We start from the raw sequence: 21496 nt of genomic DNA, 5'->3' as shown, positions 1-21496 counted from the left end.
CTCAAGCAATCTTCTTGCTTCGGCCTCCCAAAGTGCTGGGATTACTAGCATGAGCCACCATACCTGGCTCATTATTGCCTTTCCTGGTGACATCGATTTGGTAGCATTTGAGAGCTAGGCAGGGCTAGAGAGAAGAGTTCAAATCCGTAAGTTCATCATTGAGGAAACTGACATTCTCAGAGAGGAAGGTTTTCACAAAATCACAAAGCCAGTGTAGGGGGGCTGGAAAAGTCTGGAGCATGCTGCGGTCCAGGCCAGGGTTCCTTCTTTCTACATGGTGCTGGTGTTTTGGACATTGGGTACTCAGAGATGAATGCAGATGATGGCTGCATTGCCAATGGGAGGTGGGTGGGTGTCAGCTGCAAGGCGTCCTGACCTCACTAGCACTGGAATTGCACAACTGCTGGTCTCTGTCCACATGAGACATCCTCTGCAGAGCAATTAAAGGTGAATCTAGACCCCAGAGATTCTCTTGGCTCTGCTGTGCATCTTTTTTTTTTTTTGAGATGGAGTCTTGCTGTGTCACACAGGCTGGAGTGCAATAGCGTGATCTCAGCTCACTGCAACCTCCGCCTCCTGGGTTCAAGTGATAGTCCTGCCTCAGTCTCCTGAGTAGCTGGGATTACAGGTGTCCACCACCATGCTAGGCTAATTTTTGTGTTTTTAGTAGAGATGGGGTTTCTCCATGCTGGCCAGGCTGGTTTTGAACTCCTGACCTTGTGATCTGCCCACCTCGGCCTCCCAAAGTGCTGGGATTACAGGCGTGAGCCACTGTGCCCAGCACATCTTTGTTCTTTTTGGGTGAACATCATCAAACTATTAAATGAGTTTAGGAAAATTTAAGCTAAAAAGCTCCATTGGGAGGGCTGGAAAATGGGAGTTCAGACAAGTTTAGTGTCTTGCTGAAAGTCATGCAGCTACTGAACCCAGGAATTCTACCCCTCAGACTCACTGTCGCTTCTTGCTGCTCAGCTTCCCTGGTCATCTGAGTTTGGCACTTGTCACCACAAGGGGTGAACTAACCCTTGCATGCTTTGGCCTCTGGGGAGAGGTCAGCCCTGCATCCTTGTTGGCAAAGGACAGTCCTGTTTGCCCTGTGTGTGGTGTCTGGTTTGAATTTTTTTCAAGGGACAGGACAGACAGAGCTAGATATGATGCCACGGCTCCGGCAAATGGGCTGTGATTTCGCAGGCTGCAACCTCAATGACAAATCAGAATTTTAGACAGAGGCGGCATCAAGAAGTTATCCGGTGTGGGCCAACTCAGTGAGTGGTGTGGAAGCAGGAGGAGAAATGGGTAGGTGTGAACCCCACCATTATCCGGAGGGACACATCAACAGAGCTACTTCCACACCTGGCTGGATGGTGAGGTCCATGCTGTGATATTCTCCAACCTCTGCTCGGGTGAGCTTCAGAGCTGGATAGCCTGCTGGATTATGGTCATGGAAAGTCCCATGTACGTGGTGGTCTTTGCCTTCAAATGCAAGCTATTTGCAATCCTTATCAGTCTGAGTTCTTCACGGCTTTCATGTTTGCATGCACGACCTCACCATAGATGTTCCCGGGTGAGGTATAGAGAGCATTCACTTACTGTGCCATTGAACAGTTTCTCATTCTGTAGCCCAGGCTGGAGTGCAGTGGCACGATCTCGGCTCACTGCAACCTCCACCTCCCAGGTTCAAGCAATTCTTGTGCCTCAGCCTCCTGAGTTACTGCGATTACGGGTGCTCACCACTATGTCCGGCTAATTTTTTTGTATTTTTAGTAGAGAAAGGGTTTCATCGTGCTGGCCAGGCTGGTCTCGAACTCCTGACTTTAGGTGATCTGCCCGTCTCGCCCTCCCAAAGGAGGCCTCCACATCTGGGATTACAGGTGTGAGCCACTGTGCCCAGCCTGTTCCCATTTTATTTCTAAATTATTACTATTATTAGTTTTAGAGATAAGGTTTCACTCTGTCACCCACAGCCTCTAACTCCTGGGCTTAAGAGATCCTCCTGCCGCAGAGTACAGGCAGGTACCACCATGCCTGGCTAATTTTTAACTTTTCTTGCAGAGATGAAGTCTCACTAAGTTGCCCGGGTGGGTCTCAAACTCCTGGCCTCAAACAATCCTCCCACTTTGTCCTCCCAAAGCTTTGGGATCACTGGTGTGAGCCACACCATGCCTGACTTGTTCCCATTTTATGAGGAAATTAAGAATAGAGAAATGATGCAGCCGCCTCACTGACCCACAGAAGACAAGAATCCGGAAGTCCTGGTTCTTAATTCAGAAGCTTTTCAATTGCACAACTTTCTCTTCCGGGAGGAAGTCCTCTGACCTTGCCTTCCTTAAATACATCTCAACAGTGAGAATGTTCTTTGGGGTGCAGTCTCAAGTCTTTACAATGACCTCAAAGGTTCGCCCTGCTCGTGGTCAATCCACAGCTCACTCACGCTCCAGCCACATTGAACTTGCAGCACAGCAGGTCCCCAACCTTTCTGGCACCTGAGACTGGTTTCATGGAAGACAGTTTTTCCATGGATGGGGTTGGGGGTGGTTTTGGAATGACTCAAGCACATTCCATTTATTGTGCACTGTATTTCTATTATTATTACATTGTAATATATAATGAAATAATTCTACAACTCACCATCATGTAGAATGAGTGGGAGCCCTAAGCTTATTTTCCTGTAACTACACAGTCCCATCTCGGGGTAATGGGAGACAGTGACAGATCATCGGCATTAGATTCTCATAAGGGGCGCGCAACCTAGATCCCACCCAAGCGCAGTTCACAATAGTGTTTGAGTCCCCATGAGAATCTAATGCTGCCACTGATCTGACAGGAGGCGGAGCTCAGACGGTAACACAAGGGATGAGGAGCAGCTGTAAATACAGATGAAGCTTCACTAACTTGCCTGCCACTCACCTCCTGCTGTGCAGCCCAGTTCCTAACAGGCCACAAACAGGTCCATGGCTTGGGGACTGGGGACCCCTGTAGTAGCAGATTCTCATCTTTCCCGGACTCTTTTTTGCCTTCAGCCGTTTGCACAGCCTGTTTCCTCTATGAGGATTCCTTATCTCTTTTGTCCGGCTAACTTGGAGTCTTCCTCGAGGCATCAGCCGGATTCAGTGTCTCCTCCTGGAAGCTGTTGTCTCTGAATTCCTGAGGCTGTTCAAGTAGTTGCCCCTCCTGCAGAGGTTCTGTTGGAGCGAGACCCAATGTCCCTGCATCTGGTCCCACAAAAAGGTGATGTTCAATGAGAGCCTGACATAGGAACAACAGGGAAGGAATCAGTAGGCTACGCCAGTCCCTTGAGCTGAATCGGGCATATTATGGCATAGATGGCAGGAAGGAGGGGCCATATCTCTCCTTCCTGGGACCTTGGGATTGCTGGAGGGCAGGTGAGGTGGAGGGAGGTTGCTCTATGAAGAACTGGAGCATCTACAGCACAATTCTCCAGCTTCCTCATTCCAGCAAGCTCACGGTCACGGCTGGACATGTTCAGACACCCTTAAGTAATGTCTTTAAAGGCTCTGTGCACTTTAAAGCGGTGTTTTATTTAATTTCAACAAAGTTGTAGTTGCAATTAGATCTGTCCAGATAATTAACTCCAATTTACTAGTTTGCAACTAGTAATTAATTACTAAAGTCTCCCGAGTGAGCCTTGGCAAGGAAAGTCGCTCCTCTGAGAACAGAGGCTTTATTCGAAAGGCTCAGAAACATAGCCACTTTTGGGAACTTGTTTTCCCTGAAATTCATTATGGCTTGGCCCTGACACAAGGTTGTTGGTGACACTGGGCAAGTATCTTAACCTCCCTCTTGGGAGAAGGGAGCAGTTCTTCACTGAGCTCACAAGAACCAATCATTAGGAGAAACACGATTCCTGAGTTGGGATGCAACTCCTTTTCCTGCAAAGCTGCTTAGTTGCTCCTGGGCAAGGATGAAGAGTGTTTACCTGCTGTTCCACTGAGCATCTCCTGGGTCTGGAGTTTGTGCCTTGGTCACCATTTTCTTTTTTCTTTTCTTTTTTTATATACTTTAAGTTCTGGGATACATGTGCAGAACACGCAGGTTTGTTACATAGGTATACATGTGCCATGGTGGTTTGCTGCACCCATCGACCCGTCATCTACATTAGGTATTTCTCCTAATGCCATCCCTCCCCTAACCCCCCACCCCCCAGCAGGCCCCCGTGTGTGATATTCCCCTCCCTGTGCCCATATGTTCTCATTGTTCAGCTCCCACTTATGAGTGAGAACATGGGGTGTTTGGTTTTCTGTTTCTGCATTAGTTTGCTCAGAATGATGGTTTCCAGCTTCATCCATATCCCTGCAAAGGACATGAATTCATCCTTTTTTATGGCTGCATAGTATTCCATGGTGTATGTGTGCCACATTTTCTTTATCCAGTCTATCATTGATGGGCATTTGGGTTGGTTCCAAGTCTTTGCTATTGTGAACAGTGCTGCAATAAACAGATATGTACATGTGTGTTTATGGTAGAATGATTTGTAATCCTTTGGGTATATGCCCAATAATGGGATTACTGGGTCAAATGATATTTCTGGTCCTAGATTCCTGAGGAATCACCACACTGTCTTTCACAATGGTTGAACTAATTTACACTCCCACCAACAGTGTAAAAGCATTCCTATTTCTCCACATCCTCTCCAGCATCTGTTCATTACTGACTTCTTAATGATCGCCATTCTAACTGGCATGAAATGATATCTTATTGTGGTTTTGATTTCTATTTCTCTAATGTTGGTGACCATTTTCTTATGGACCCTTTGAGGAATGCAGGAAGAGAAATGCATCTATGTGAGCACCAAACAACATGTGCAGAAATGTTCATAGCAACATTATTGATGGTAGCCCCAAACTGTAAACAGTCCAACAATTCCTCATCAGGAGAATGGATGAGTTGTGGTATAGTACAGAGAATGCAATGCTATCTTAGCAATTATTGCTATCCACTATAAGTCAGGATGAATACCACAGACACATGTTAAGCAAAAGAGATCAGATAAAAACAGTAAAGCATATGGAATGATTGCGTTTATACAAAGTTGGACAGCAGGTAGTTTTAGGGTGATAGAAGTCAGAGTCATGGCCGGGTGCATGGCTCACACCTGTAATCCCAGCACTTTGGGAGGCCGAGGCAGGCGGATCACGAGGTCAGGAGTTCGAGACCAGCCTGGCCAACATGGTGAAACCCTGTCTCTATTAAAAACACAAAAATTAGCCAGGCTTGCGGTGGGTGCCTATAATCCCAGCTACACTGAGGCATGAGAATTGCTTGAACCCAGGAGGCAAAGGCTGCGGTGAGCCGAGATTGCCCCACTGCACTCCAGCCTGAGTCATGGTTACCTTAGGGATGGGGATTAAGAACAGAGAAAATGCAGGAGAGAAGCTTTTGGAATGATGGTAATGTTCTGTATCTTGTTTTGGGTGATGCCCTCCTGGGTATTTTTACTATCTAAAACTACTGATTGAGCAGCACATTGAAGAGTTGTGTAATTTATTGCATTATACTATTCTTCAGTAGAGAAATTTACTAGAAAATCCAAAATGGGCTGGGTGTGGTGGCTCACACCTGTAATCCCAGCACTTTGGGAGGCCAAGGTAGTCAGACTGCCTAAGCTCAGGAGTTTGAGACCAGGCTGGGCAACATGATGAGACTCCGTCTCTACAAAATATAGTAATAAAAATACAAAAAAAATAGCTGATCTTGATGGTACACGTCTGTCATCCCAGCTATAGGAGGCTGAGGTGGGAGGATCTCTTGAGCCTAGGGGGCTGAGGTTGTAGTGAGCTGAGATCACACCACTGTGTGCCAGCTTGAGTAACAGAGTGAGACCATGTATCAAATATATATGGACTCAGGCCTCACCTTAGACTAACTGAATGACAATGTGGGTGCTACACTGAGGCTTGAGTGAAAGTATCTGTCTGGTTTATCTGGTGATTCTTTTTTTTTTTTTTTTTTTTTTTTTTGTGAGACAGAGTCTCACTCTTGTCGCCCAGGCTGGAGTGCAATGGCTCCATCTCAGCTCACTGCAACTTCTGCCTCCCAGGTTCAAGCGATTCTCCTGCCTTAGCCTCCTGAATAGCTGGGACTACAGGTGACTGCCACCATGCCCGGCTAATTTTTGTATTTTTAGTAGAGATGGGGTTTCACCATGTTGGCCAGGCTGGTCTTGAACTCCTGATCTTGGGTGATCTGCCCACCTTGCCCTCCCAAAGTGCTGGGATTACAGGCAAGATCCTGAGAATGAGTAAGATCCATTCAATCCAGACACTTCTCAAAAGAAGACATTCATGCGGCCAAGAGACAGATGAAACAAAAGCTCAATATCGCTGATCATTAGAGAAATGCAAATAAAAACCGCAATGAGATACCATCTCAAGCCAGTCAAAATGGTGATTATTTAAAAGTCCAGAAACAACAGATGCTGGTGAGGTTGCAAAGAAAAAGGAACGCTTTTATACTGTTGGTGGGAGTATAAATTCATTTAACGATTGTGGAAGACAGCGTGGTGATTCCTCAAAAACGTAGAGCCAGAAATATCATTTGACTCAGCAATTCCATTACTGAGTTTATACCCAAAGGAATATAAATCATTCTGTTACAAAGACACATGCGCATGTATGTTCATTGCAGCAGTGTTCACAATAGCAAAGACACAGAATCAACTCAAATGCCCATCAATGATAGACTGGATAAAGAAAATATGGTACATATACACCATGGAATACTATGCAGCCATAAAAAGGAACAAGATTATGCCCTTTGTGGGGACATGGTTGGAGGCGGAAGCCGTTACTTAGCAAACTAATGTAGGAACAGAAAAGCAAACACCGCATATTCTCACTTATAAGTGGGAGCTGAACAATGAGAACACATGGATACATTGTGGGGAACAATACACGCTGTAACCTCTTGGGAGTGGGGAGGGAGAGCACCAGGAAGAATAGCTAATGGGTGCTGGGCTTGATACCAAGGTGATGGGTTGATCTGTGCAGCAAATCGCCATGGCACACGTTTGCCTATGTAACAAACCTGCACATCCTGCATATGTGTCCCGGAATTTGAAACACAAGTTGAAGGAAAAAAAAAAAGATCCATTCAGTCATTATCTAAATGGTGAACCAGGCAGATAGGCATCAGTGATAGCACTGGTATATAGCCAGTAATGGGATTGCTCAGTCAAATGATATTTCTGGCTCTAGATCTTTGAGGAGTCACCACCATCATGGCTTTGGATGCTCTGATCTAACATTTGGGAAATCCAGGCTTTGATCTGGTGGTCTCGGTATCTTCCTACGGTCATTCAGGTGTGCTGGGATTTGGATCTAGGTTCCTAACTTTTCTGAAGCAAAGAATCATAGATCCAAAGCTTTGTACACGGGGAGAAATTAAAAATATTTGAATAGATCATTGATAGCAGGGAAATAAAAGACAAGAAAGGGAGTCAACCTGCCTTTCTGACTCATACTCGATGCAAGATCTTCATTTGTGGAGGTGGAAAAATAGATTTTGGATGTATATTATAATCATTATTGCATTTTCTGTTTCTCACCTCAAGTACGGTCTCAGATCAAGCCTGTTTCCTAACAAGAATACACCGGGAGTTGTGTTTTATCTTGCTCTGACACTCTCTACCACTGTTCTTGATCTACCGCCCTGTAGGAGAACTCCAGACTGGGGAATCTTCTTCAGAACGATGTTATGAGTTGAGATTAGTTAGGCAAGTGGCAGAATGAATACATAAGCAGTGATTTTGCATAATGAGGCGTGTGAAATCCCACTGGAGGTTGTTAAAACAGCAGACAGACTGCGGTAAACAAGGAAGAAGGTAGGCTTTGAAAACAGATGGCTTTGAAAACCTGGCAAAGCCCCGTTTCAGACTTTTAAAAATTGGTTTCGTGAGCGCAAGCTATTCTTTTTTTAAATCTGCACGCATATTTTAAAGTTCTGTTTTAATGATGAAGTTCCGTGGGTAATTGAACATCAGTTTACATCCTGCTGTAAACGTGCTTATATCCAGATGTGATGGACAGCTTGCACAGAGACCCGGACTGTTCTGGTACATTTGGATTCAGAGACATTATTTGTATTTCAGTTTGGAGTAGCTTTTCTGACTTCCATGCTGGGTAGGTATACGGGGGTAGCCTGCCCCTCCTTGCCTACAAGAGGTCATCTGCAAGAGACCACCTCCAAGCCAGTATCAGAGCTGCTCTGACGGCCCTCTTCCTTATCTCTCCTTATTTTCTTCAGGAGATGGTCTGACCCTTAACTTCCTTTCCCTGCTTCATCTCCATTACACCTGACCTTATTCCTCTTATCTCTCACAGTGTGTCTAACTGTTTCTGAACATGGCATTATTTCTGAAGTCAACTGCCTTCATGCAGGCTGAACCCTTTCCTGGAGTGCTTTTCTGTGGATAGGTGCCAAATCAGTCACCCATCAGCATCCCATTTCTAGGCAATTTGACAGAGGATGGGCCTCTCCAATTACCTTACTTTTGAATTCAAGGCAGCCTCACTGACTTTTGTGTATTTGTTTCTGTACGATGTGGATATTATTTTTTGGCCACATTCAAGGGAACTCCACTTAACCAATTCACGAGGTTAAAAATACTTTCTTGACTGGGCGCGGTGGCTCACAGCTGTAATCCCAACACTTTGGGAGGCTGAAGCAGGTGAATCATAAGGTCAGGAGTTCGAGACCAGCCTCACCAACACGGTGAAACCCTGTCTCTACTAAAAATAAAAAATAAATTAGCCGGGCATGGTGGTATGCACCTGTGATCCCAGCTACTCAGGAGGCTGAGGCAGGAGAATCGCTTGAACCCGGGAGGCAGAGGTTGTAGTGAGTCGAGACTGTGCACTTCAGCACGAAAGACAGAGCAAGACCCTGCCTCAAAAAAAAAAAAGAGCTTTCTTAGGGTGGCCATGGTGGCTGGTGCCTGTAGTCCCAGTGCTTTGGGAGGCTGAGGTGGGAGAATTGCTTGAGCCCAGGAGGTTCCAGGTTGTAGTGAGCCATGATCATACCACTGTACTCCAGCCTGGGAGACAGAGTGAGACCCTGTCTCAAATAAATAAATAAAAATAAAAATGCTTTCTTCTTAATAATCTCAGCCCTCCACAGTCCACGTCCTCTTTCTCTGATCACAGTGCAAGCACATTTGGAGTGCTTTGTGACCATCTTGGCTGTCTTCAGCACTCCCATACTGTAGTACATCCAGTGCATAATGAGAATCAAGACTTACTCCTCCCTGAATGGGTGGCAGGGGGCTTGGATGAATGCATTAATCTGGAGTGGGGTCAGGGCAACTAGGAGGCTTGGCCACTGTCAGATAAATAAGATAAGAATGAGGAGGATGGAGTCTTGATCTTCCATAGCAAGAAGCCATCACTCAACATCTGCTCTCCGGGCGTTGTTGTAGGCGTCTGCCCTGAGATGTTCGGTTTCCTGGGTTTGTGGCCTGGTGTCCCATTCCATGTGCTTTTAGCTTTCAAAATCTGAAGGCAGGGCTAGATTCACATTGATCTGTGATGAGCATTTGGGAAGTGTTCTCAGCTGCACCTACCCCCCTGGATCCAAGTCCTCACTGGCATCCTGGGATAATGACATCTTTCCAGGTCTAAAATTCATGCTCCAGTTTCCCAGCCAGGTTAATATTAGATGCTTTTGCTATCGTCATGTCTTAATGAGACCCTAGAATCTCAACCCCAAAGTCCAGCACAGAAACCCTGGAGACTCTCTGACTGGGGATCGTCTCCAACAGAACCGTACATCTCAATCACAAAACCCTAGCACGGCTTTCTCATTCAATAGAGATGTTGTAAGTTTCAGTGTCTGGCATCCTAATTTATCCTTGGAAGGAGACTTAGATCAGCTTGCTTTCAATAAATAGATTTCAGAACAAAACGCTTCTGTGTAATTATGTTTACTAATAGTATTAACTCATTGCCCATGGGCAAAACACAAAAATCCTTCCGTTGCAACAAAAGAAAACCTGGTGAGCTGAACTTCTGGGCAGACATAATGCGTGGGGTGGATAAAACCCTGGGAAAATGAGAGCCCTCCAAAGGGTGATTTAGGGAAAGATCTGTACGATACCCTCCATCTTCGATGTCCCAGAATTATATCATTACAGTTTTCTCATATGTATTTGCATGTCTGATGTACTTGTACTGGCATCCATTATGACTGGTCCATTGTGTGTTCTGTTTGGTGGATGATATTCTGATTATTCTCCCAGATTGTAGCCTTTGTAGTAAATTTTATTTTAGATACTGCCCTTGCATAAATCACTGAAAACATTTCATCTTCCAAAAATTGTGCATTGACCTTAAGATTCCATTCAAGTGTTTTGTGAAGACCTACATTATAGAGTTAAGGATAAGAGCCTAGTTGCAGCTCATATTCATGTTCTCTGGCTTGCGTTGGGTCTATTTGGATGGGATCCCTATAGACCCCCAGTTCATGGTCTAGTTCAAGTTCCCCAGACTGTTTGAAGCTGCTTCTAACCCCAATAACCCCATAAGCACCCTCTGCCTGTCTTCCGCGGAGTTTGCAGTACTTCTCAGAATGTTCTTCTGTCATTGTAAGCTCACTGAGGACAGGGTTCTATTCCTCCATATCCCACCAAACTAGACTCCATCCTTGGTGACCCATAATTACCAGATGATTGATGTATTTCAGAGAAAGAGAGCAAAAACTTTGAGGGAAAGGTTTGCTGGGGATGTTTGTTTTCGTGTTATTTATTTTTATGATTTTTAACTTTTATTTATTTATTTTAAAGACTAGGTCTCACTCTGTCACACAGGCTGGTGTGCAGTGGTGCAATCATAGCTCACTGCAACCTCAAACTCTGGGGCTCAAGTGATCCTTCTACCTCAGCCTCCTGGGTAGCTGGGACTACAGGTGCACACCACCATGCCTGGCTAATGAAAAACAAGTTTTTAAAATGGAGATGGGATCTTGCTATGTTGCCCAGGCTAGCGAAGGGATGTTTATTTTCAGAGTTGCATTGGTAGTCTAGACAACATGGTCTCTCCATGGTCTGTCTTAATTGTTTTTATTATTTTACTTAAAAGAGAACTCCTCCTACTCTTATTTGTTGAGTCCAAGTCCTGAGCTGTTCTTTCCACTCTCTCTTCTATTCTCCTCCTGACTTATGATTTTTTTTTTTTTGGAGATGCAGTCTCACTCTGTCACCCAGGCTGGAGTGCAGTGGTGCAACTTCGGCTCACTGCAACCCCCACCTCCTGGGTTCAAGCAATTCTCCTGCCTCATCTTCCTGAGTAGCTGGGATTACAGGCATGTGCCACCACACCCAGCTAATTTTTATATTTTTAGTAGAGATGGGGTTTCACTATATTGGCCAGGCTGATCTCGAACTCCTGACTTCAGGTGATCCTCCTGCCTCAGCCTCCCAAAGTGCTGGGATTACAAGCAGGAGCCACCGCACCCAGCCTGACTTATGATTTTGAAGTTGACTCCCTCATTTTTGGTCTTGCTTTTTCCCCAAGTAGTATATTTTGCTTTATACTTAGTGCCAACTTGGTGGCCAAGACCTTGAACTCTCCATAAATCATGATTCCTCTCTTCCCTCCAGCCAGGATGCTCCAGTCTGTCCAAGGCCAACACTTCTCTCATCTCAGTCTAGTTCCTTTTGCCTGTTCTTCCTTCCCAGGCCTGCCATGGGGTAGGCTTACCCAGCCCTCGGGTCATGAGCGGGATTTTAAGAACATGTTTCGGAAACACTCATTATGGTAGTTTATTTGAATACTTTAATATTTATATTAAAAGGAGATTTGACACAGAAGAGAAGCCCGTGGCAACATCCACTAAGAACCTTGGAATCAGGCCGGGCGAGGTGGCCAGCAGGGAGGGGGCATGGCGGCTCACGCCTGTAATCCCACTGAGACAGTCAGGTGGGAGGGGGTTTCTGGAGAAATTCCAAACAGCCTGCCCACTGAGGTGAAGCCTCAGGAAGTTCTGCCCTTTGCGGTGGGAAGGAACCTGGCCCCTCCTCTTCCTGTGTGGAACCTGGGATTCAAGCTGCGGGTGGGAAGTGCTCTAGGAGGGGACTCTGGCCTTGTGGGAGATCCCTGTTTCCCCCCCTTTTTCCCTTTTCACCCAATAAAACCCTGCTTTCTTCACCCTTTAAACCGTCTGTGAGCCTACATTTTTGTGGCCATGGGACAGACAAGAACCCTGTCTTTAGCTGAACTAAGGAAAAGTCCTGCAACACCAGCACTTTGGGAGGCTGAGGTGAGCAGATCACCTGAGGTCAGGAGTTCCAGACCAGCCTGGCCATCATGGCAAAACCCCGTCTCGACTAAAAAAAATACAAAAATTAGACAGGCATGGTGGTGGGAACCCGTAATCCCAACTACTCAGGAGGCTGAGGCAGAAGAATCGCTTGAACCTGGCAGGCAGAGTTTGCAGTGAGCCGAGATTGTGCCACCGCAGTCCAGCTTAGGTGACAGAGTGAGACTCCATCTCAAAAACAAACAAACAAACAACCACAACCTTGGAATCCATCACCAGTCCCAAGGTTGCATATGTGTTGGATGTGGCCTAAATAGCATTTGGAACTGCTCAGATGAACCCTTGCTTGCTTGGAAAGGGTTGACATTTACATGCCTTTTTCTGTTCTCTTTGACTCATTCTGAAATCTAAAAGAAATCATACAAAGTTGTGCTCTGTCAGTAGTTGGGCAAAGAGATACCAGTAGATACAAAATGATAGATAAAAATGTCAGCCCTATCATTTGAAGATCCTTGGTACTGATGTTGACTTACAACAGCAATCGTGGGCAAATACTTTTTTTATACAGTAGGCAAGAATGTACTGCACACACCCCTACACACACCCTTTATTGAAGTATAATACACAGAAAGCACACATAAGTGTATAACTCTATGTATTTTCACAATGGAACATACCCACTTAATCAGCAGCACCCAGGTCAAAAAAAGAGCAGTACTGACTCCCGAGAGGTCCCCTTTCACCCCATCTTCCAGTTCTTACCCTTATTTCCAGGGTAACCACTATCCTGATTTTTAACAGCATTGCTTACTTTCCATTAATAAAACTATACAGTATGTACTCTTGTATTTATCTTCTTTCACTCAACATTATGTTTATGAGATCCCTCCACATTGTCAAGAGTAACTGGTAAATGATCAAATTTTTAACCACTTAGTGGGATTTTTTTTTTTTTTTGAGACAGTCTTGCTCTGTTGCCCAGGCTGGAGTGCAATGGCCTTATCTCCACTCACTGGAACCTCTGCCTCTGGGGTGCAAGCGATTCTCCTGCCTCAGCCTCTAGAGTAGCTGGTATTACAGGTGCACCTGCCAACACGCTGGGCTAATTTTTAGTATTTTTAGTAGAGACGGGGTTTCACCATGTTGGGCACACTAGTCTTGAACTCCTGGCTTCAGGTGATTCACCGGCCTCGGCCTCCCAAAGTGCTGGGATTATAGGCGTGAGCCACCCCACCTTGCCCACACTTAGTGGGGTTTTTCAAGTTACGAGAAAACAAATCACTTCATTTTTATTGGTTATTGGCACCCACTGGATAACATTCTTCGGTGCCTATATGCACTTTCACATCTGAAAGCTACCATTTTCTTGGTTGCACAAACTCTGTTGTTAGGGAATGCATGGAAGGCACTTGGGTGTTCTCAATGATTATATCTTGGTTAAAGTATACCAGGGATCAGTTGTAACACTCAAACAGGGGGTTCCCAATGCAGAGGCATTCCTCCTGGAGGGGGCTTACACCATGTAGTCCTTTATACTCAGGAGTAGGGGAAAGGCCAGTGCTACCCAGTCTTGGTGTCCAGAAGTCTCCAATTTGATGGAACCAATGGCAACCACCTGTTCCATGGTTTGCCCTTTGGAAGCATTTTCACTCATATGATGTCATTCTTTCTTCTCAGTTGCCCCATGAGGAAGCCATCTCAATTGGCAGAGGGAAGGACTGAAACCCCAAGGACCTAAGCAGCTTGTCCAGATTGTGCAACTAATAGCAAGATTAAACTCTATCTACTTTCTCCTTTCGTCTCCCTAGAGAAAGTACCGTTGCATACTCCATACAATAGATGGCTCATAAAACCCAGGAACTCTGAGTAGGAAGTTTGGGTGTTCTATAGAGCAATCATCCAAGAAATAGGGCAGTTTCAAGCCCATGCCCAGGTTAAGCTGGCTGCTGTCATGCTGGAAGGCCTCATGGTTCCTGGAGTCCCACTTCTCACCTTTGCTCTGTCCAGCAGCTCTTAAGAGGGTGAAATCCTCACCACACAGGGCTTGCCACTTTTCCATCTCCGGCATGAATGGAAGCCATTACAGGGACATGCAAAGGTGGACAGAGGAGAGACAGAAGGCATGTGATCTGGCCTTGGAGGTGAGAAATTGAACAGGGCAGCAACAGGACTATTTTTTGTGTCGACTGGGAGCCCGACAATTCCCAGAGCACACAACAGTTGGTAGGTATTCTCTTGTCCCTATCTGGGATATTGGGGATGAGTATGGTGTCGGCTACACAGTCCCTAAGGCCTGATGATTTCCTTCCTCCCTCCCTCCTTCCCTCCCTCTTTCCTTTCCTTTCCTTCCTTTCTTCCTTCCTTCTTTCTTCCTTTCTTCCTTTCTCCCTACCTCCTTCCCTCCTTCCCTCCCTTCCTACCTCCCTCCCTCCCTCCTTGCCTTCCTTCCTTCCCTTCCTTCCTTCTTTCTTTCTTCCTTTCTTCCTTTCTCCCTCCCTCCTTCCCTCCCTTCCTCCCTCCCTCCCTCCTTGCCTTCCTTCCTTCCCTCCTTCCCTCCCTTCCGACCTCCCTCCCTCCCTCCTTGCCTTCCTTCCTTCCTTCTTTCTTTCTTCCTTTCTTTTCTCCCTCCCTCCTTCCCTCCCTTCCTACCTCCTTTCCTTCGTCCTTGCCTGCCTTCCTTCTTTCCTCCCTCCCTCCCTCCCTTCCTTCCTTCTTCTTCCCTCCCTCCCTCCCTCCCTCCCTCCCTCCCTCCCTCCCTTCCTTCCTTCCTTCCTTCCTTCCTTCCTTCCTTCCTTCCTTCCTTCCTTCCTTTCCTTCCTTCCTTCCTTCCTTTGCTTCAGAGTCTCGCTCTGTTGCCCAGGCTGGAGTGCAGTGGTGCAATGTCAGCTCACTGCAACCTCCATCTCTTGGGCCCAAACAATTCTTGTGCCTCCACCTTCCAAGTAGCTGGGATTTACAGGTGCCCGCCACCATGCCTGGCTAATTTTTGTATTTTTAGTAGAGACGGGGTTTCACCATGTTGGCCAGGCTGGTCTCGAACTCCTGACCTCAGGTGACCTGCCCACCTGGGCCTCCCAAATTGCTGGGATTACAGGAGTGAGTCACTGTGGCCGGCCAGGCCTGATGATTTTCATTGCAATAATTCTACAATCATTTCTTCTGGACTTTAATTCAAAGTTGGTCTCTTTTGCCCAGACTGCTGTCACAGCTTTCTCCTGGGCTCTCTGCTTCCTGGTTCCTTCCTCCGACTCATCTGGCCCTTGTTGCCCCGGTGAAAGTGAGACCTTCCTGATCTCCTCTGCGATTCTCTGCGGTCCATCCTTGTAGACCCCATCTTCAGTCTGGCATGCAGTGACCTCCACAGCCAAGCCCTGATCATCTCTGTAACATTCTCACTTGCTGAAACCCTTTTTCTCATGCCCTGTGTTCTGGTCGTGTTCAACTATATTCCATTTCCCCAAGTGCTTGCAATTTCACGCCTCTCCACTCTGTCGAAGTGTGTAAGTTCTGCCTGTGACTCTGTTACCTGCTTCTTTGCTCAATAATGATTGGAGTCTCACTCTGTTGCCCAGGCTGGAATGCAGTGGTGCGATGTGATCTTGGATCACTGCAACCTCCAACTCCTGGGTTCAAGCGATTCTCCTGCCTCAGCCCCCCTAGTAGCTGGGATTATAGGTGTGTGCCACCATGCCTGGCTAATTTTTTTTTTTTTTGAGACAGAGTCTCACTCTGTCACCCAGGCTGGAGTGCAGTGGCACGATCTCTGCTCACTGCAAGTTCCGCCTCCTGAGTTCATGCCATTCTCCTGCCTCAGCCTCCCAAGTAGCTGGGACTACAGGCACCCGCCACCACGCCCGGCTAAGTTTTTATATTTTTAGTAGAGACGGGATTTTACCATGTTACTCAGGCTGGTCTCGAACTCCTGACCTCAAATGGTCTGCCCACCTTGGCCTCCCCAAGTGTTGGGATTATAGGTGTGAGCCACTGCACCTGTCCGGATTCCTCTTTCAAGGTTCAGCTCAGGTGCCATTCTTCCAGGAGACATTTCCCAATTTCCCATTGGGGTTGGCCCCCTCTCCCCTGTTCTGCAGCCCCGGTGCTTCCTTTGATCCAGTTCTCACCGTACCACGGAAGTTTACCCATTGGATAGTTTCTCCCTCTAGATTATACGATTCTTAAGTTTTGGGCTTCTAGCAGGGTTATGAGACCTAGTTCAGTGACTATTTCTTGATCTAAACAGTTCAAAGATTCATTAAGCCAGTTTGAGGCAGAGGGGTTGAGAGGGGCCTTGTGAGCAAAGAACAGAACTCAGGCCAGCAGAACAACTGTGCCCAGAGACTGTTCTGGGCAGAGTCTATGAGTCTTTTTGCTACGGTCCTGAGAATCCTGGAGGCCTCACGACACCTGGCAGCAAAGATCGTCATTTGGGGGCATGTGTGAGCCCTGCATGCTATTAGGGGATTTTTTTTTTCTAGTTCTGAGGTTAATGGATCCATTTCCTGTAAATGGAGCCGGGTGTCCAATACACATCAGGGAGAGAAAGAGCCCAGGGGGAGAGAGGGGAAGGATATGCGGTTTGAGTTGGTTAAACAGCCGACAGCTGCACGGACTTAATTGGGTTTTATTCTATTTGATCTTGGATAAAGAGGATTTTTGAGAGTCCATTTTCTCCTTCTTAAGTGTTCTTGCTAAAAAAAATTTAAAAATAAGATAAAAATCCTGGGGTTGGCTGGGTTTCCAGATCCTTGCTAGCCCTGATGGCTGCACAGGGGGGCAGTAGCACACCACCGTCCTGCTTCGGATCACCCGCGGGAGCTGGTAGATAAATCCGGAGCCTTCGCCGGGAATTTTAACTCTCGTTAGCTATTTTCCATTTCATAGCTATCAGTGAGAAACATCACTTAAGACAAAGTTGGAAATAAATTAAGCAGAGAACCACATTAAGAGGTTTATATTTGCTTTCTCGCCATCATCCGTGAATTTTCATCCTTTGAATATTTCCAGACTGGATCACAGACCCCCAGTTTGCATCTGATGGTGCCGTACGGTGGTTGCCTACAACGTGAAGGTGTTCCCAGGGATTCCAGGTCAAGATGGGAAATCTCTGCGTGCCAGCTCATGGTTGGTGAATGCCTAGGCTGTTCCAGGCACTGTTCCACGGGTGGTCATATGAGCGACTCAGTTTTAACACTCTACAAGTTTCACACATTATCCTTAGATACCAGAAGAAGGGTAAGGCTCACACGGATCAAGTGAACTGCCCAAGGTCACACAGCTCAAGGGCATAAAGGAGCTTTCTTGTCTCTTCTGGAGAGGCAGAAAGGGTGCTGATTGTCTAGTTCACTAATGTATTCTTTTTGGTCTTTTTTTGAGATGGAGTCTCGCTCTGCTGCCCAGGCTGGAGTGCAATGCAGTGATCTTGGCTCACTGCAACCCCCGCCTCCCAAACAGCTGGGATTACAGGTGCCCACCACCACACCTGGCTAATTTTTGTATTTTTGATAGAGATGGGATTTCGCCATGCTGGCCAGGCTGGTCCCAAACTCCTGACCTCAAGTGATCTGCCTGCCTCGGCCTCCCAAAGTGCTGGGATTACAGGCGTGAGCCACCGTGCCCGGCCACTAATGTATTCTTAACACCCAGGGCAGTGCTACCTGGTTGACACCTAACACATATGTGTGGAGTAAGTAGATGGCTGAAGAACGTGTTGACTCCCAGCATGGTTTTCTTTGCATTGTACTGTGCTTTAAGGAGGCTTTAAGGAGGCGGCTGGCAATCCTTCCAACATTCCAGTGGATACTCTTTTGCTATAACAGCTCTTGGATTCCAGGAGAAAGCTCCTCCCTCTCAGGATCCTGATCCTGCACATCCACACTCCAGAATCAGAAGGCCGGGGAGAGCGATCAGCACGTCTTAAAGTGTGATTCCTTGTTGAACGAATTCACCCTGAGGCAAAAGAAAGAAATCCCAGCAGGGTACACGGAGAATGTCAGATTTCATCCTAAGTCAATGATGTGGAACTGGGAGGTAAGGAGCTGTTGGTTGTGCTTTGGTTCTAGTCATTCCAAACCAAGGAAATATTCAGGCATGGGCAAAAAGAGGATGTAACCCAAGGGGAGACTCCTGTGTGAGGCAGAGACTCAGATATGGGAGAGAGGATCACTGAGGGGCAAATGGCCTACTTGGGAATAGGACCTTCCAATGGCCACCAGTTTATCCATGTGGTTCCCACCAGTTTATCCATGTGGTTCCCACCAGTTTATCCATGTGGTTCCCACCAGTTTATCCAGGTGGTTCCCACCAGTTTATCCATGTGGTTCCCACCAGTTTATCCATGTGGTTCCCACCAGTTTATCCATATGTTTCCCACCAGTTTTTCATATGTTTCCCACCAGTTTATCCATGTGGTTCCCACCAGTTTATCCAGGTGGTTCCCACCAGTTTATCCATGTGGTTCCCACCAGTTTATCCATGTGGTTCCCACCAGTTTATCCATGTGGTCCCCACCAGTTTATCCATGTGGTTCCCACCAGTTTATCCATGTGGTTCCCACCAGTTTATCCATGTGGTTCCCACCAGTTTATTCATATGTTTCCCACCAGTTTATCCATGTGGTTCCCACCAGTTTATCCATGTGGTTCCCACCAGTTTATCCAGGTGGTTCCCACCAGTTTATCCAGGTGGTTCCCACCAGTTTATCCAGGTGGTTCCCACCAGTTTATCCATATGGTTCCCACCAGTTTATCCAGGTGGTTCCCACCAGTTTATCCAGGTGGTTCCCACCAGTTTATACATATGGTTCCCACCAGTTTATCCATATTGTTCCATCTTGCCTGTCTCTCTGCTCTGCACTGGGATAAGAAACCTCGATGAAGGAAAATAGGGCATGGGGTTGTTGAGTGGTCTAGAGAGTGACAAGGATCTGAAGAGCTGGGAGGCTTGCTGGGTTTCACGCTGGAGTGCAAGAGGAGCTCTGAGCGTCCAGAAGGGTCTGAAGACAGCTTAGAATAGGAGGAATGTGCACCGAAACCAGGAACTAAAAGACTTCTGTGGACCAGAAAAGGTTGTAAATTCCACATGGTTGTTGTTCCCACCTCCTGAGAGCCGCCCTGTGGAAAAAGGCACTGTAACAGAACACGGGTCAGTGTGCTTGTCTTGAGGGAGCTGGGCAAACTGTGTCCCCCTCCATAAACAGACCTGGGAAGGATGGAGCCCCATGGAGGAGACAGTGATGGAAGAAGATAGGTGGCTAGAACCAGAATCAAGAAGAAAGGGGCCATGTGCGGTGGCTCACACCTGTAATCCCAACACTTCGGGAGGCTGAGGCAGGTGGATTACCAAGTCAGGAGATTGAGACCACCCTGGCCAACACGGTGAAACCCTGTCTCTACTAAAAATACAAACATTTGCTGGGCCTGGTGGTGCACGCTTGTAATCCCAGCTACTTGGGAGGCTGAGGCAGGAAAATCACTTGAACCCAGGAGGCAGAGGTTGCAGTGAGCTGAGACAGCATGACTGCACTCCAGCCTGGCGACAGAGAAAGACTCCATCAAAAAAACAAAAAGAAAGAGAGAGAGAGAGAGAGAGAGAAAGAAAGAGAAAGAAAGAAAGAAAGAAAAGAAAGAAAGAAAGAAAGAAAAGAAAGAAAGAAAGAAAGAAAGAAAGAAAGAAAGAAAGAAAGAAAGAAAGAAAGAAAGAAAGAAAAAGAAAGAAAGAAAGAAAGAAAAAGGGAATGAATTCTTGGTCCCTTCAGCAGGAAGAGAGAGGGCTCATTTTCAGCCTAAGATGGAGAATGGGCTGTATAGAATTCCTAGACTCCTCTATGGGGGTGTGTGGTGAGTCCGGTCCTAATTTGGGCTCAGAGATGTCTGAGTATTTGTCATCATCAGTCATTAGACAAGGTTGGAGGTTTATAAAGCAACAGGTTTCTGGTCTCCTTGGTGGGTAGAGCCAGGCTGGTTTCTTTGTTTGCAACAAGAAAGCACTCATTGAATTTTCTTCAAAGTAGATCCATGGAGGAGATACTGTTAAGACTTATGAGAGCCAGCCCTGCTCCCAGAACAGAGTGGGAGGTGTCTACAACTTCCATCTTTCTGATCCTTTTTGTTGTTGCAAATTATGTCAACTCACAGTTCCTGTTCCCCAAGACTTTTGTTGCACATGATGTTTGGTCTGCTAGGGTTCTGTTTCTGCTTCATCCCATCATTTTGCATTTCCTCCAAGCACTTATTGGTTTAGGCTCTCCATGTTTCCAAGGGTGAGCATCTTACTTCCTCATCTCCTTTTTCTCTGTTAGGCCCTGTTGCAGGATATTTGAATTGGTGACCCTTGGTGGACTGCCACTTCTGATCTTATCAGCCATAGGGAAAGGATGGGGGGCTATTTCATGCTTCTGCCTCCGTTTGAACATCAGGCCCTTCTCTCTGTTGCTACAGGGTGTGTTGACTCATAATTCTTGCCCCACACACTTGTGCTGCACGCAATTTCTGCTCTTCGTGTACAGCATGGAGGCCCAGGCCTTCTGCAGAAGACAATGAAAAACATCTCCTGGCCAGGCTTAGAATATGCTTCTGAAATGACCACGGGTAATTTGGCATTTATGAATCTTGAACGTGACACTGTTGTAAAGATCTTATCTGGAAATACCATACAAAGAGTAAAGGCAAGGTTCAGGCTTCCACCCAGTTTTCATCTGGACCAGAAAGTTTACAATTAGTTACCAGATGCCAAGCAGAACTTTGCCAGAAATAGGCAATTGTTTGTTAAAGACTGTCAATGATACTCATCTTACCTAAGGCATCTCCACACACATGGCTGCCCAGTCTGCAAACCTTAGACTCAATCTCCGCTTATCCCATTCCCTCACTCCCCATAGCCACCCTGGTGATTCCAGGTTTTGATAATTCCACTGCAATGGTTAATTTTATGCACCAACTTGACTGGGTCATGGAGTTCCCAGGTATTTCCTCAAACATTATTCTGGGTGTGTCTGTGAGAGTATTTCTGGATGAGATTAACATTTGAATTGGATAATCGTCATTCAATCAGTTGAAGGTCTGAATAAGATGAAAAGGCTGACCCTCCCCTGAATAAGAGGAAACTCCTTATGCCTGACTGCTTGAGTTGGGACATCAGTCTTTTCTTGCCTCTTAAATGGAAACCTCAGTTCTTCTGGGGTCTTGAGCTTGCCAGGTTTTGACCCGGCTCGTACACCATCAGATCTCTT

General features: G+C 46.5%; 1 long non-coding RNA gene across 1 annotated transcript in view; it reads left to right on the top strand.

The window, feature by feature from the left end:
• LOC126950437 (uncharacterized) overlaps positions 1 to 21496 on the top strand; it is a 72675-nt gene that overhangs the window by 1619 nt on the left and 49560 nt on the right. The gene's annotated exons all lie outside the window — the stretch shown is intronic.

The sequence above is a fragment of the Macaca thibetana genome, chromosome 3 (genome assembly GCF_024542745.1).
Source record: "Macaca thibetana thibetana isolate TM-01 chromosome 3, ASM2454274v1, whole genome shotgun sequence".
Lineage (NCBI taxonomy): Eukaryota > Metazoa > Chordata > Mammalia > Primates > Cercopithecidae > Macaca > Macaca thibetana.
Note: the sequence above shows the minus strand (reverse complement) of the source record. Positions and strands in the feature narration are given on the sequence as shown.